General features: G+C 61.6%; 1 protein-coding gene across 7 annotated transcripts in view; it reads left to right on the top strand.

Annotated features, from left to right (window-relative positions):
• PSD4 (pleckstrin and Sec7 domain containing 4) overlaps nucleotides 1-6,125 on the top strand; it is a 32,042-nt gene that overhangs the window by 4,409 nt on the left and 21,508 nt on the right. For 6 of the 7 annotated variants that reach the window (XR_014138214.1, XM_081796758.1, XM_081796756.1 and 3 more), the window contains exon 1: nucleotides 4,768-5,095. The exons of the other annotated variant lie outside the window; for it this stretch is intronic. The gene's annotated coding sequence lies outside the window, so the exon portion shown is untranslated. Of the gene's footprint in view, nucleotides 1-4,767; nucleotides 5,096-6,125 lie in introns of those variants that run through there. 7 annotated transcript variants of the gene reach the window in all.

Genomic DNA, 6,125 nt, shown 5'->3' with positions numbered 1-6,125 from the left:
GCATCGGGCTCCCTGCTTGCTCAGCGGGGAGCCTGCTTCGCCCTCTGACCCTCCCCCCTCTCATGCTCTCTCTCTCTATCTCATTCTCTCTCTCAAATAAATAAATAAAATCTTTAAAAAAAATAAAAAATAAAAAAAATAAAACTGAGCTAGTTAAAGGTGGCTGAGGCTCACCATATGGCTGCAGGCTCTACCATGATCTATTGTCCAGTTCCCAGTTGTGGGTGCTCAGGTTGTGAGCATTTTTGCCGCTAGAACAACTCCATGCTCCCGGACTTCAGCAGATGCTGGTGAGCATCTGTTGGGTGCCAAGGGGGTTTGGAGACTGAGGGGAATGGCTGGAATCCTACCCGCTGCTTCCCTAAGGAGGGCAGACCCAGGACGAGGGGCTGCAGGGAAGGTGCCCATCTACAAACGCGCGGAGTTGGGAGGGAGCGGAGAAGGGGAGCCTTGGCAGACAGAGTCTGGGGTCCAGGGAGCTGTGGCCTGGGCATCTGTGCCTACCACGGAATTGGGCAGCCAAGTCCAAGAGGTAGAAGCTTGTCATCCACTGTTGTCGTACTTCCTGCCCCGCTCCAGGAAACCAGGGCCCGCACTGGGGCCCGCCTAGGTGTTGGGTGGTTGGTGGTGGTTTTACTGCTGGACTGGGCTCCCTTTCCCCGTGGCCCTGCCTCTGAGAGACTTCTCCCTCCCATTCTAGGACTATAGGCATTAGCGAGGGAAGCCCTCACCACCCCCCCACACCCCTCCCGGCCCCCAGCTCTGGGCTCAGATCCCCAGGGGGCCCAGAGTCACGTGGGCCAGTGCAATAACCATCTAACCTGGCAGAGGAATGTTTAGGGAGGCAGGTGTCCTCCTGACTGTCCTGCCTGAGGCCCCAGGCGTGTGGAGGCTGGAGAGCTGGGAGGGAATAGGGCCTTTGCTGGAGGAAGGAGCGCGTGGCCGCCTTCCCCCCAGGCCTCCCTAAAGGACAGAAGTTTGTCCTTCAGGCACACAGGAGGGCACTGGGTGCTTCTGGCTTCGGCTCTCACGCTGCCCAATCGCTGGTGTCCCCGGAAGGACGGTAGTGAGCTTCTAGAAGCTTCAAATTGGGAGAGAGGCTGCCAGTAGTGCTGCTCGCTTGGAGAGAAGGCCTGCTCCTTCCCATCAGCAGTATGCAGGTGCAGCGGGGTAGAGAAGAAAGTGGATTCGCTTGGGTTTGGCAGTCCTGGGTTCAAATGCAGCCAGAGTGACCGCTCAGACCCTCCGTCTCCCCATCTGTTCGGCAGCATGAGGGTAATATCGCCCCATTCCCACCCCAGCCTCATGGGCTGGACATGCTGCTTGTCAAGGGCCCGGTGAATGTCAGCACACGGGGGCCCGCGGTGACCGGCAGGGGCAAGTCAGGTGCCCTTCCCTTCCCTGCCGCCCCCCCCACCTCTCATGCCTCCGCCTCTCAGGAGGGCAGACTGGGTGCTGGAATCCCCAGAGCCCCTCTCCTGGAAGGTGGGCCCCATGCTCTCTTCTGTGCTCAGCTTGTCAGCTGCCCCCTCCCTACCTGTGCTGAGCCGCTTCCTCTGCGGGCAAACAGGAAGTCTCTTACCTCGAAGGAGGCAGGAAGGGGCTGCCTGGCAAGGCTGCGTGCCCAGGGGCTGTGGTCAGGAGAGGAGGCTGGGTGTCCTCTGGGCCCTGGGGAGGGCACAGTGGCCCAGGCACGGGGAGGGGTGGCCGATCAAAGCTCGAGCTGGCAGGGCTCTGGGCAGGAGCCCATTTCCTTCCTCCTGCCCTCCTCCAAGCCCCACAGCCACTGAGCTTGTGCCCTCCTTGCCTGTATCCAGGGATTCCCCCGTCTAGAGTTTTAGTCCCGGCAACCTTGGGAAGGAGATGAAAGCTCGGAGATGGAAGGGAGCTGGGGGCCGCACCAGTCGGGGAGTCTGCTTTTGGAGATTGCTGTGAGCAGGAATGCCCCACACCGCTAGACACGCGAGCCACATGCCTGCAGACAAGCCCCACCGCCTGGGAGGAAAGGGGGGGGCGCATTCCATCGCCCATGGCATTGTCCCGAAGCGATCCCGGAGGAGACGATGAGTGGCTTTCGCTCGTTCGTTCAGCAAGTGGCAGTGGGCACTTACGAGCCAGGCCTCTGCCACGCAGCCTCGGTGCTCCGCAGGTGGACGCCGGGCCTTGCCCTTGAGAAGGTCATGTGGCAGAGAGCGTGCGGGCTCCGAAACACACGGAGGAGGCGGAGCACCGGGCCCCGCCTGACCCGCCACAGGGCAGTCACGGGAGCTGCTGGTGCCAGGATCACGGCTGCACTGCAGGGGGCAGACCCGGGGTCGGGGTCTGGGAGGTCGACCCCAGGTCCTCCCCTCCTCATCGGTCCTCACCTCAAGCCGCCTGGCTTCGGCCCCTCTTGTGCTCCCTGCTCCCCCAACCCCTGCTCGTCCGTGACCCCCATGCGGCCACATTCGACGGCCACTTGGCACCTTACCTCCCTAGCCTTTCTAGCAGCATTTGACATAGCTGACCACTTCCTCCTTCTAAAGTTACCTCCTCCTCTTCTGTGATGCCACACTCCCCATGATTCTGTCCCCTCCTTGGCAGCCCCTTCTCACTCTCCTTTGCAGACTTGTCCCACGTAGTCTCCGTCAGCCCGCGGTGTAGCCCCTTCGTGCTGCTCACCCATGCTCACTCCTGCTTAAGCAGCTGGTCCGCCCACTCAGCCCAGTGTGTGTCCCAAGTCCTCTGCCTCCCCTGTTCTGCCCTTTCTGCACCCCTCCAAGCCTGCCTCCCCTGGACCGCGGAGCCCCCAGCTGGTCTCCCTGCGCTCAGTGAGTGACTGGCTGTTGTCCATACAGCAGCAGATGGTCTTATAAACCAACATGCAGGGCTCCCTGACCTGCCATTCCCCCGCTTAGCATGCACGCTGGCTGACCACTGGGGACCCCCTGGCATCTGGTCCTGCCCCTCCCGCCTCGTCTTCTCCCACTGTCCCCTGAGCCAGCTGACCGGCCACACTGGCTTCGCTTTCTGTCCCCTTAACGCATGGAGAACTTTCCAGTCTCAGGCAAGGAACTAGACATGCTGGCTCCCCTTCACCAGGGTATAAAGGTCCCCACGAGCATTGCTGCTCCCCTGCCTCCGTCCCTGCTGCCGGCCCTCCGCGCTCCCTGCCCCTTCCTTCCTCAGCATCCCTCACAGTTTACAATCAGATGTTGATTGCTTAGGCCACTTGTTTATTTTCTGGCCCCGTCACTAGATTGGACGCTCCCTGGGGACAGACATCCTGTGTTTTATTCCTGAGGGGTTAGCAGCTTCTCACATAGGGACCGCAGGAGGATTGGGTACTGGCCACCCGGGGCCACATTCCAGAGAGGCCCTGGGAGGCCGGAGGCCTCGGGGGAGGGTTTGCATTCAGGCTGACGTGACTCTGGGTTCCTGGCGTACATAGCTGGGCACAGTTCTATAAAATCCCGAATACAGAAGGAGGGCAGCCTGGGGGAGGTGAGGAACCGGGTTAGCGTTGCGGTGAGTCTGAGGCACTGGTGAGATAAGCCTGCTCTCCCATTTGCCAGCCCCAGAGAGGGAACAGTGGAGGGCCCCATCGGACGTGTTCGAATGTGTAAAAGTTACAACTGCAGCCGACAAAGTGTTCTATAAAGTGAGTCCTGCCCTCCTGCCTCCCATCTTAATAGTGACCGGGAGGTCCAGGCTTGAACTGAGATTCTCGGCCTCCCGCAAATGTGGCTACTGCAGCCGAGCCCACTTCCAACCTCCAACCCCTGCCATTGCCCACCTCCCCTCCACCGTCTCTGCCCTGTATCACGTGTGCACGCTGGGGTGGGGGGCAACGCCTACAGGCGCAAGCCCCGTCCACGCCCTCCCTGTCTCTAGGGCCGCACAGAGCGGTGATGCAGTTCCTCATGGCAGGCAGATGGCGCGGGGGCCCGGAAGCCGAGACTTCCAGGCTCCTGGGTGCTCTGAGGGTGGCGGAGAAGGGCCTGGTGGGCCTGGTGGGCATGGTGGGCCTGGCCTTGTGAGAGAGGGATGCAGCTGGAGGAAGGGAGAGCTGGAGCTAGGCCCTCTAAACTATGGGCCGGGGTGGCCTGGGTCAGAAGGTACTCTGCTTCTGGGACCTGCTGGTGGCAGGGTCTCCTGGACACTTGTAATTGTGCGGACTGGAGCTTGCGGGTGGGGGCGGGGTGCAGGGGCTTTGGAGCCTCAGCAGGGACAGTGGTAGCGGTGGGGGCTGGAGACGTCGATTGTGCAGAGAGAGAAGAGACTGGTGCGTGAGCGTGGCTCCCCACCAGCCCCTGTCTCACACTCGTGGACACCTGGGACCTGCGTCCTGCAGACACATGATGGGAATTCAGCAGTGGGAACGCATGACAGTTGGTTCTCGTGGCCGGACACTCTGAGTTCGAACCTCAGCTGTGCAACCCTAGGCAGTGGAATAACCTCTCTGGGCCTGCCTCCCATCTGTAATGGATATAGCAGTGCTCCATAAAGGAGCTGAGAGGGGCGGCTGAGGTGCCACCGGGGGACACTTTGTAAAAAAGACAGTTGTATCCGCACCGCGGTTACCTACATGAGAAGAAGCCACACCACGTTCCCAATGTCATTTATGAGAAACAGGAAAAGGAAAGCTGCCAGGCCCAGGGCCTCCTCTGTCCCCCAGGTGCCTGGCGGCAAGGGACCGCCAGCTGGGGCAGAGATGAGAACCTGGTGACAGAACCACAGGGAGGAAGGGGGTGGGGCCTGTCCCCAGCCCAGGGCACAGCACCTTCCCCTTTCTCTCCCCGGGGCCCTTGACTGGGGAGAAGGGCGTCGGCACTTCTCTCTGGGCCTTGTGCTGGGTAGGGGCCTCCCGGCAGCGGGGGGCCTGGGGAAGGGGGCCAGAGGCAGTGGGCCTGGGAATGGAGGCGCTAGTCTTGTGGGCAGGAAGTGTGAGGTGGCGAGCAGCTCGGGAGCCCTGGGGAGGCCGCAGGGCGGGAGGGGTGAGCGAGTGGTGGTGAGGGGAGCGGAAGTCGGAAGCACGGCAGCAGCATTCTCCATTCACGGGTGGACGGCCCTTGCATCGGGAAGGCCCGCTTACCCTTTCCCGGGGCCTTTGGAGGTGAGCAAGGTGGGCCTGCTGGGGGTGGTGCCCGGGAGGGAGCTGGGGGGAGCAGGGGATGCGGAGAGTCCCGTGTGGGCCCTTGTGGTAGCTGCTGGGGCAGGTGGACAGGAAGGAGGCCTCTGTGGGCCCACTGCGTCCGCACCTTCTGTGAGCCCGGCAGGGCTGCCACCCTCGCCTTCGTCTTCCTTCTCTCTGTCCCCCTCCTCCCGCAACCGACCCCTCCCAATCTGGCCCCCACTTACCCTGGCCTCTCCAGAGCCGCTGGGGGTCTGCAATTACGAAGGGGGACGGGGCAGAGGAAGGGGCTCCTTCCTGAGCCCCTTGTGGGCCTCCCTGGGTCCCTAGTGATGACTGTGGCCGGGTACCCAGTGAGGGCTTTTGTGGCCAGAGGCCCCCAGTGAGCCTTGGAGAGGCTGGAGAGAAGGAAGCCAGACAGGCCTGGGCTTTGGGGCGGGGGCAGCTTTGGGTGCAGGCACTGTGGAGCTCAGATGCAGAATCCACCATTAGGGGGCCCCCAGCTCTACCTCGCCTTTCGGGCCGCACCCCAAGAGGCGGGGTTAGTGCTAGGGACCCCAGTAGCTGGCTTGCCAGGGCAGCCTAGGTTTAGACCCACTGACCTGATGTGTGACGGCCATCGTTTTACTCGCAGAAGCCTCCCTGTTTGGGACACTGAGGCCTTCTGCTCGTAGCTGTCATCCTCATGGTAGATGGAGTCTCACGGAGGGAAGGTCCTTTTGGGGCCTAAGATCCTATGGTTGGTGTCACTTCTCTGCTAAAAAAGGCAGGGGAGGGTGACCTGTCATCAGCAAATAATAAATACCCCTCAGGCCTGTTGAACCTCAGCCAGGTTGGAAGGAATGTGCCTCAGATGGGCCTGTCTCCCCAGCCTCCTGGGCCTTCAGAACATCCCAGAGCTGCTTCTTTCTACAGATAAGGAACCACCCAGCACAGGGCTTAGAACCTGGGCTGCTGGGCTCTCTAGGGAAGGAAGGGGAGACCCAAGAAGGGGTGAGGGTGGTCCAGCCTG

This window comes from Leptonychotes weddellii, chromosome 10 (genome assembly GCF_054177405.1).
Source record: "Leptonychotes weddellii isolate Sample4059 chromosome 10, ASM5417740v2, whole genome shotgun sequence".
Lineage (NCBI taxonomy): Eukaryota > Metazoa > Chordata > Mammalia > Carnivora > Phocidae > Leptonychotes > Leptonychotes weddellii.
This window is presented reverse-complemented; position numbering and strand designations above follow the sequence as displayed.